Source organism: Aethalodelphis obliquidens, unplaced genomic scaffold (genome assembly GCF_003676395.1).
Source record: "Aethalodelphis obliquidens isolate GAN/ISIS:26980383/991018 unplaced genomic scaffold, ASM367639v1 scaffold36, whole genome shotgun sequence".
Lineage (NCBI taxonomy): Eukaryota > Metazoa > Chordata > Mammalia > Artiodactyla > Delphinidae > Aethalodelphis > Aethalodelphis obliquidens.
In genome coordinates, this window is record NW_020837980.1 from 18538064 (window position 1) to 18548546 (window position 10483).

A 10483-nucleotide genomic window follows, 5' to 3' on the forward strand; every position below is an offset into this window, starting at 1 on the left:
AGATGTAAACACCTTTGACTCTTTCTGGCATTACTTTTAATATGGGTATTCTGATATTTCTATTTGGTATCACATATCTTCATTTATTTTTTGACTCGTTTACATATTCAAGAACTTTTACAGCATATTTTCAATTCCCTTAAAGGCTTCCTCATCTGCATAAGAAGCCTTCCATTCCAGATACATCTTTAAACCATTTTACTTATACATTAGAATTGTTTCCAAAAACATTTAAGCCTGAATATGGTTAATGTCAGTCTTCTTTGGTCAAGACAATGGTACTTGAATGGTATAGCACCTCATATTTTGTGAGATAAAATATAATATTAGTAGTAGTAATACCACTCAGTTTCCAAAAATGTTTTTTTTTTTTTTGCGGTACGCGGGCCTCTCACTGTTGTGGCCTCTCCCGTTGTGGAGCACAGGCTCCGGACGCGCAGGCTCAGCGGCCATGGCTCACGGGCCCAGCCGCTCCACGGCATGTGGGATCTTCCCGGACCGGGGCACGAACCTGTGTCCCCTGCATTGGCAGGCGGACTCTCAACCACTGCGCCACCAGGGAAGCCCTCCAAAAATGTTTGCATGAAATTTATCACATAGGAATTAAAGGATTGCCACATGGAATTTGACCGATTGTGCTAAGGGTATTTTTGTCACCAACAGCAGTCCTTTGACAGACGGCATGATTGTCCTTAAAAGTTAGATAGCATCATTCTGCTGAACAGCCATTTCTGTCTCTGTCATTCATAAATGTGTCCAAGTCATTAAAGATTTTTTTTCTGCTTGCTATATGAAATAGTTCTTTAAAAATATGTATTATAAATGTATCTCAAACAAGTTTCACAGGACATCCTTTGATCCTTGTAAACAAGCCATGGTGATTGTGCCCTCACGGTTTCTGGTCTTCAGAGAGTCACACCGTGCTGTTTCTCAGCTGTCACATATCCAAATGAAATGTACTGTTTTAAAAAGGTCTTTCCCCACGCCTGAGCCCCGTCAAGTTTTGCAGTGGACTTTTCTGAGTGGTTTCTGACACCATCACCTCTCTTTCCAGGGACAGTCACAGAAATGCCTCAGTACCATCTCCCATGGGTGTGGATGTGTGTGGAGCAACCACGGTTCTGCTTGTCTGTGTTTTAATCTGAGTAAAAGAATTATTCTCTTTTCATTTCTGTTCCAGACTTTTTGCTGCCCAGCATTTTCTGGGGCCTTCTACTAGAAACTTCAGGGGATGGATTAACCACAGCGATCTGTAGGAACTTTGTATAAGCATATACATATTTTCCATGCAATTACTAAGCTCTTTGTGCCTTTCATTTTTTCCCTTTAAGTCAGATCTTTAAACAGCCACTTTGTCTCCCTAACAAGATAAACCGTATTATCAGAACTGAGAGTTTATACGACTAGCTAATTTTGTTACAGGGCTCATTTTAGAGTTCAGTGTAGGCATGTAAGAGTCTAGTTTGTTGCTGCACCTCTCCCGACACACCTGCTGCTCTCACGATTATGAGATTCAAAACATGAGTAGCAATCCTCTCCTTCCGCTTTCTACCAGGAGTACATACATGTCATTTCGAATTTTACAGATTCACTTTACATTTCAGCTCTAGTCTCTAGATGTTTTTCTAAATCAGAAAAGAAAGTCATTTTGTCTTAAGGGATGCTGCCTGCCTCAGACAAGCATCTCGCATGGTACCATGGCCAGTTCAGGATGGCCTTGCACTGGCTGATGCGCACGTCATTAGAGGTTGTGCAAGAAATGTCACTTTTGCCTCAGTGTCTGGCACCTCTGACATCACCGTGGACTCTCTGACCCTCTCCTCTGTGCCTCACCCTTTCCCTTTTTTTCACACAGTTCTTGCCTTGTGCTCTGTTCTTCTTGATGTTTTGTGTTTTCAGACAGCAAGTCCTGGGAGGCGGTTTTCCTTTCCCTAAACCTGGAGGATTTTCTCCAGTTTGTTTTGTCTTAGAAAACTTCAGGCCTTCTGCTGTGTTTCGCTTTGATGGCCTCCTTTGCCACTCAGCACGGAGTGTGTCTGTTGATCAGCTCTGTTCTGGCTGCTGCAGGTGAGGCTCAAGTAGAGGCCAGCTCCCTTCCTTCTCATCACAGCTTCCAGACAGGATCACACCTCCCCTTCCCCTAGCCTCCCATGTCCCCCGCAGGGTCCCAGAGGTGAGGGGGGAGTGGTCCTGGCTGCACTTGCCCGGTTTCCTGCCCTACAGTTGTGTTTCCTCCTCACTTCCCATCCCTTCTCTCATGCGTGCTCCTTTTCTCCCTTGTCTCTACTCCTAAATCAAGATGCACTTCTCTCGTCGCCTCTGAAGCAGTGCTTGACACCCTCTCCAGCTCTGCCCTCCTTCCAGCCAAGCGAAGTGCTAAGGTACCCGCACTGCTGTTCTCTTGTTTCCACAGGTGCTATTGCCAAGCTCAGAAGAGGCAGTTTCTTGTGGGAGTGGAGGCTGGTGATGGAATCCCTTGGGGGGGCTGCCTCCCCAGATTTCCCTCTTTAATGTCTCCAGCAAACAGGTGGTCACTCTACTGGTAGTAAATTCCTGGGTATTTTTACCCAACACCCCATAAACAAAATGGCAATGTTATTGGACATGTCATACAACCAGGCCTATTGAGTAATGTCCGCATTAATCAATTTGCCAAAGAAAGCAGGTTGTTATCTCAGCTTGTTCGGAGAGAGGCTAGCTATGGGAAGGAGGAAGAACTCAGGCATCAGGCTTACAAGTACGCGGTCAAGATTTAAATGATACCTAATCGGTGATTTGGTGCGCCGTGAAGTGAATCTTTTCCTACGCAAAACTGCACTGGCAGTACAGTTGATTCTCTCGTAATTGCTACAGGAACCTCACTAGAGTGCCTTGGGGAGAGCCTGTTGCCCTGGGACTGAAGTAGCGAGGAGATAGAACCCAAGAGAGATGCAAGTTTTATCAGATTTGTCTCAATATTAAGAAATGTTGTACTACAAAGAAATCCTTTGGCTGGAGGATGACTGATTCACTTTTTGATCCATCCATTCATTCATAAAACACCTTGAGCAGCTCCTTCTCCCCAGGCATTGGGCTGTATGCTAGACACACCAAGATTCACGAGGCAGGGTCTCTGCTCTCAGGGAGCTTACACACTGATGGGAGATTCTCGGGCGTACCTCTCTAAGTATGCGCAGGATAGTGTGTAAAGTGTGATAATAAAGCTACACATAAAATACAGAGGGGATCTAGGGGAAATCTTTCCTGAAGGGCTTATTTCTGTGCCAGGTCTCAAGGGATGAGCACAAGTTTTTCAAGCAGGCAAGAAAAGAAATGTTTTCAAAGGCAGCCTGGTGTGAAATTACAATGGGAAACCACAAATAATTTGGTTTGGGTGTAACACAGGCATCTCAGGAGATGGGAGGAGCAGTGTCAAGAGCTAAGGCCAAAGACATACACAGGAGCTAGATGATGAAGTGCACTGAATTCAAGCGGGGACTTAATTTGAAGCTGCTTGGGAGCCACTGAGAGTTTAAGCAGGAGAGTAACAATTAAATCTGGGGGAACTTGGCTCTTTCACATGCAGTTGGCAGCTCCTCAATAACTTTTCCTTTATTTTGTAATGTTTTATTATATTATGTCATGCTTGTAATATACGTATGCTATACAATGGTATGGTATGTGGGGTTTACCATTGTAGTCTAAGGGCCTGGCGTCTAGTATGCTCTTACTAATACCTGATGACTGATATAGTTTCTGACACAGTCTCTGACCCTTGCTTAGATGTCGGTGGTACCGGCAGGTGGTACCGGCCACACCTCTGGGCTCCCTTTCCCTCCAGGCTCTTTCTATCACCCACACGCAACAAGTGACAGAAGAATGGTTGGGATGTCTCCATGGGGGTGCATTGCTGCTGCATGACAGTGCCCAATACATATTCCAGAAATTATCTTAATCCCTCCATCACCCAGAATTTTCATTCAACCAATTGTGACGTCTCTGGGAAAGAACAGTTTCAAAATGTTAGTGAGACGCGGAACCCACTCTGGAGTGAGCTTTTACTTTCAACTTTCTTGAACTATGTCCCTTTTGCAAGGTGACAGACTACAATTTCTCAGTGCCCTTCATTTTCCCCACGCCATGCCTGTAACAAATATCACCAAGGAGAGATGGATGGGCAGATGGAGTGAATGTTAGACAAAGAGACTGAATTTAGAATCTTCCATTTATTCAATAAAATTGAAAATATGTTATTTAAGAGAGGTGGAAAAAAACCCTCAATGTTGTCTACAGAAACTTTCCTTAAACAGATAGAATTTCTCTTTTTGATTTGTAAAAGTAACAACAACAACAAAAAAGTACATTTTATTTCAGAAGTAATACGTGCCCATGGTAAAACGTTCCAACAGCAAAGAGGCTCATAAGGTAAAAAGTAAAACCTCTGACTCACTCTCCAGAGTTAACCACTGTATAACCTTCCAGAAATGTTGGACACACTACAAGGAGTATGGGTATCGCCCTCTCATTTTTACACAGATGGTATTAAATTACACACACTGGGGCTTCCCTGGTAGTGCAGTGGTTAAGAATCCGCCTGCCAATGCAGGGGACACGGGTTCGAGCCCTGGTCCAGGAAGATCCCGCATGCTGTGGAGGAGCAACTAAGCCCCAGTGACGCAACTACTGAGCCTGCGCTCTAGAGCCCATGCGCCACAACTACTGAGCCTGCGCTCTAGAGCCTGCGAGCCACAACTACTGAAGCCCGCAAGCCACAACTACTGAAGCCCGCAGGCCTAGAGCCCGTGCTCCGCAACGAGAAGCCACTGCAATGAGATGCCCGCACACCGCAACAAAGAGTAGGCCCTGCTCGCTGCAACCAGAGAAAGCCCGCACACAGCAACGAAGACCCGACACAGCCAAAAATAAATAAATAAAATAATTTTTTTAATTATTAAAAAAACAATAAAAAATAAATTACACACACTGTTGTACATTTTTTTCAATCAAAAAATATGTACTGGATATTATTCCATATCATTGTAACACTCTCCTTCACTGTTGTTTTTCTTTCCTTTCTTTCAGAATCTACTATTTGCTTTACTTTTTATTTTGACTAGCTAAACAATGCAGAAATATTCACACAACTTTGGTTATACATCTTGCAGTTCTTGTGTAACTTTATCTATAGGACAGATTCCTAGAAGGAGAACCTCTGGATGAAGTACATACACCCTTGAATTTTGGCAGATACTGCCAAGCTTTCCTCCAAAAGAGTTACAAAATATGTATTTCCACCAGTAGTGTATGTTTCCCTAGTTGCCAGACAGCATGGTTTGTTACCAAACTTTTAAAGCTTGGTATGTTAAAAATGGTATCTGGTTGATATTTCAATTTGCACTTATTGAATTAGCAGTGAGATGAGGTATTCTTTGCATATGTGGTGGGGATTTCCTTTTTTCTTTTTTTCTGAACTACCAGTTCATATTCTTTGCTCATTCTTTTATAGGTGGTTGGTTTTTTTCTTATAGATTTCTGAAAGTTCCATATATATTAAAGGAATTAGTGCTCTTATCATATATGTTAACCATTTTTTGCCCAGATTGTTGTCTGTGACTTTGTTGATTGTATTTTTTATTCAGAAAATTCCATTTTTCAGTAGTCATATGTATTCATCTTTTCTTTATAACTTCTGGATTCTATGTCATACTTAGGAAAAGCTTTCTCCATGACAAGATTATACAAAGATTCATTGTTTTATCCCAGTACTTTTATAATTTCATTTTTGTATTTAAGTCTTTTGTCCACCTTGGATTTATTTTTGATGTGCAGAGAAAAATAGAGCTCTGCTTTTATTTTTTTTTTCTAAAAGACTAAACATTTATCCCAACACTGTTTACTGAATATTTTTCCTACTGATTTGGAATGCTCCTTTTTATCATAAACTTACTTTGTTTGCACTTGGGTCCATATCTGGACTGTCTACCTTTCCCCACTGACCTGCCTATTTCAGCACTATACTATTAATTAGTGTGCCTTTAGAATGTATTTTTAAAAATCTATTGGCTTTGGGCTTCCCTGGTGGTGCAGTGGTTAAGAATCTGCCTGCCAATGTAGGGGACTTGGGTTCGAGCCCTGGTCTGGGAAGATCCCACATGCTGTGGAGCAACTAAGCCCGTGAGCCACAACTACTGAAGCCCGTGCACCTAGAGGCCGTGCTCTGCAACAAGAGAAACCACCGTAATGGGAAGCCTGTGCACGGCAACGAAGAGTAGCCCCCTCTCGCCGCAACTAGAGAAAGCCCACGCGCAGCAACAAAGACCCAACACAGCCAAAAATAAATATATAAAAAATAAATTTTAAAAAAATTTAATCTATTGGCTTTAAGGCAGTGGAAATACTCTACGTGATATTATAATGATGGATATATGTCATTATCCATTTTCCAAACTTATGTAAAGGTGAACCCCATGGTAAAAGTGTGGATGTTGAGTGATTATGATGTGTCAATGTAGGTTCACCCCTGGTTAAAAAAAGAACCGTTCCAATGAGCAATGTTGATAATGGTGGAGGCTATGCATGGGTGGACGCAGGGATATATAGGAAATCTCTGTACCTCCCTTTCAAGTTATAAACCTAAAGCTGCTCTAGAATAACAAAATCTTTTTAAAAATAGAATAAAAGAATTTTAAAACTAATAGCACTAATTTCCCTTCATCACTCTACTCTCATTCTTTTTTAAACAACTTTATTGAAGTATAGTTGATTTACAATGTTGTGTTAATTTCTTCTGTATAGCAGAGGGACTCAGTTATACACATACATATATATACAATCTTTTTCAAATTCTTTTCCATTACGGCTTGTCACAGGACATTGAATATAGTTCTCTGTACAGTAGGACCTTGTTGTTTATCCATCCTATATATAATAGTTTGCCTCTACTAATCCCAAACTCCCAATTCTTACCTCCCCTCCCCACCTCCCCCTTGGCAAACACGTCTGTCCTCTATTATCTGTGAGTCTGTTTTTGTTTTGTAGATATGTTGATTTGTATCATATTTATTTATTTTTAAAGATTTTTTTTTGATATGGACCATTTTAAAGTCTTTACTGAACTTGTTATAACATTGCTTCTGTTCTATGTTTTTTGGTTCCTTGGCCACGAGGCATGTGGGATCCCATCTCCCCAACCAGGGATTGAACCTGTACCCCCTGCATTGGAAGGCAAAGTCCCAACCACTGCACTGCCAGAGAAGCCCCTGTATAGTATTTTAGATTCCACATATAAGTGATATCATATTGTATTTGTCTTTCTCTTTCTGACTTACTTTGCTTAGTATGATAATCTCTAGGTCCATCCATGTTGCTGCAAATGGCATTATTTCATTATTTTTGATGGCTGAGTAATATTCCATTGTATATATGTACCACATCTTCTTTATCCATTCATCTGTTGATGGACATTTAGGTTGTTTCCATGTCTTGGCTATTGTAAATAGTGCTGCTATGAACATAGAGGTGCATGTATCTTTTTGAATTATAGTTTTGTCTGGGGATATGCCCAGGAGTGGGATTGCTGGATCATACGGCAACTCTACTTTTAGTTTTTTGAGGAACCTCCATACTGTTTTCCACAGCTGCTGCACCCATTGACATTTCCACTGACAGTGTAAGAGGGTTTCTTATTCTCCACACCCTCTCCAGCATTTGTTGTTTGAAGACTTCTTAATGCTGGTCATTCTGACTGGTGTAAGGTGGTACCTCATTGTAGTTTAGATTTGCATTTCTCTAATAATTAGCAACATCGAGCATCCTTTCATGTGCTTTTTGGCCATCTGTCTTCTTTGGAGAAATGTCTATTTAGGTTTTCTGCCCATTTTTCAATTGGGCTATTTGTTTCTTTGTTGTTGAGTTGTATGTGCTGTTTGTGTATTTTGGAAATTAAGCCTTTATCAGTCACATCATTGGCAAATATTTTCTCCCATTCTGTAGGTTGTCTTTTTGTTTTGTTTATGGTTTCCTTTGCTGTGAAAATGCTTGTATGTTTGATTAGGTACCATTTGTTTATTTTTGTTTTTATTTCTATTGCCTTGGGAGACTGACCTAAGAAAACATTGGTACGATTTATGTCAGAGAATGTTTTGCCTCTATTCTCATTCTTATATTTCCAGATGATCTATACTCAACTACCAATAAAAAATGTAATTGTATGCTCTGTCTGCATACAGTGACAATGGCTGGTAAGATGATTTAATGGCTCAATAGCCACTATAATTTTATTGTTTGCATTTCCAGCATTGCAGTATGAACAACATTGATTCATATCTATTTTACTGATTCGTTCATATGTATTATAATTCCTTCTTGTGCTTCCCCCAAATAAACTTTTGACTAAGGACTATTTGACAATCTCCCAGTGTTTACTCAGTCACTATACTGAACCCTTTAAAATGCACAGAAACAGGGAAAGCTTATTGAAAGCCGAAAACACTAGGCCTGTGCTAGAGTGTAGGTAAAGAAAGTTCATGCTCATCCTACCTCTTCTCCCACAATCCCAATAAGAGCAGGATCCCAGAATCAGCCTTTACTATCTTTTCCTCCATACCAGGTATCTCCCATCTATGTATTTACAGATGTAACTTTTCAGTCTTGGAAAAAGAGAGATTTGCCCAAAGCGTTAAGGATGCATTTGGAATCTTAGTAACTGTCGTCACGGTGGCTGAATTCTAACCCATATGTGGTTTACCAGAGGGTACATCTTCCCTCTATCTGTGCCTCCTCCTCCTTGAAGTCCACAGGCATTCTGAAGGTCTCTCGAAACCTCTGTGAGTCACAGGTAGAGGGTTTAAAAATGAAAAGTCAGAAAGTTTGGAAATTAAATCCATAAGGAAGGAAATGACCACTGGCTTGTCCGTAAGCTCTGTCCTTCCCCATCATCATTTTCATTACCACCCCCTCTCCCTGACAAGATCTGAAAGTTCAAAGCTAGACATCACCTCTACAGGACCTGCCAAGAGAATTTCTCAGTTAGGCTCCCAACTTCTAACTCTCCATCTTGAAGCTGCAGGTGTATTATTTTAACCACCATTCACAGAAAACCCGGGAAACAGGAACTGACAGACTCCCTCATGAAACAGAATAATAAGGGGCTTTGACTGGTTTATGTGACCATAGAAAAGTTCAGAGCCAGTTACCTTGTGAAGACATGGGCTCTTCCTTTGATGACCTTCTACTGGGAGGCCTTAGATAGACTTCCTGCATTGGGCTAGAGATTGGACTAAATGATCTTTGAGTTGGGCTGTGTATGAGTCATGGAAAGTTTCCCCAAGGAGGTGGCAGCTGAGCCAAATCTAAAATGAGATTAAAGAGACACAAAAGGGAGAGAAGAAGAGAAAGCAGCATTCCAGGTAGAGGGAAGAGTATAAACAAAGGCATGGAGATGCGATGATACAGCATAGCAGGAGATAGATACAAATAATTTAGTACAGTGTTTTCACAGTATTCAATGCCAGGTAACAGGTGGCAGGGGTGATGTTGGGGAAGTAGGGAGTAGCCAGGTCCTGGGGGTCCTGGTGTCCCATGATGAGAAGCTTGGGTCTTATAAGTGTTTGCAGGGCTTTGAAGTAGATGAATGACATATGGTAACTGGGATAGCCCCATATATAAATATCATAGTGATGACCTTACCAAAGAGAATACAAGGCAATTTGAATTTAACCTAATTGGTGAAAGCTGGTGAGAATCTTGCTCTGTATATGCTATGGGATCATCATACCTCTATTCTAAGTTTGACAAAGGTCGTCTCCATCTAGCTTCTTAAACTGGATTATGACATAGTTGGACTTACATATTGGAAAGATCATCCTGCTAGTGTTGCAGGAAATCATTTTAAGGGTATTGAGACTGAAAGAAGAGAAATAAGTTTAAGTACTTTTGGAATTGTCTAGGTGAACGATGACAGAGGCTTGAACTAGGGCTGCAGGTAGAGAAGGCTGTTGAAGACAAAATCAGCAGATTTGCTAAAAGAGTTGGTTATATATTGTGGCAGCAATGAAAAGGTACCCTCAGAATGGGTCACAACTGACTGATGACCCCAGCTTCTCTGCTCTGAAATCCATCCCTGATTCTTACTGAGGTCACGTTTCCCAAAGGCTGCTTCATGACTGAATGTGTGTGGCAGGGTTGGTGGGGGGTGTTGGTTGCTAAGAAAGGCCCATTCCTGGGAAATGTGGTACTTCTCTGATGGACAACTTTAGCTCCAAGATATTCCATCAGCTTTGCTGGACTTTCTTAGAATTGCACTGCAGTCTAAGATTCTTCCACTCCACCAACCTTCTCCCCTTCCTTCCTCCCTTCCTCCCTCCCTCCCTCCCTTCCTCTCTTCCTTCCTTCCTTCCTTTCCTCCCTTCCTACCTTCCTTCCTCCCTTCCTTCTTTCCTCCCTCCCTCCCTTCCTTCCTTCTTTCCTCCCTCCCTCCCTTCCTTCCTTCCTTTCCTCCCTCCCT

The 10483-nt window shown here is 41.6% G+C and overlaps 1 protein-coding gene across 1 annotated transcript in view; it reads left to right on the plus strand.

The window, feature by feature from the left end:
• Positions 1 to 4617, plus strand: part of GPR19 (G protein-coupled receptor 19) — an 80864-nt gene extending 76247 nt beyond the window's left edge. The window contains exon 5 of the transcript XR_003437800.1: positions 1181 to 4617. The gene's annotated coding sequence lies outside the window, so the exon portion shown is untranslated. The remainder of the gene's footprint in view (positions 1 to 1180) is intronic.
• The last annotated feature ends 5866 nt before the right edge of the window (positions 4618 to 10483 follow it).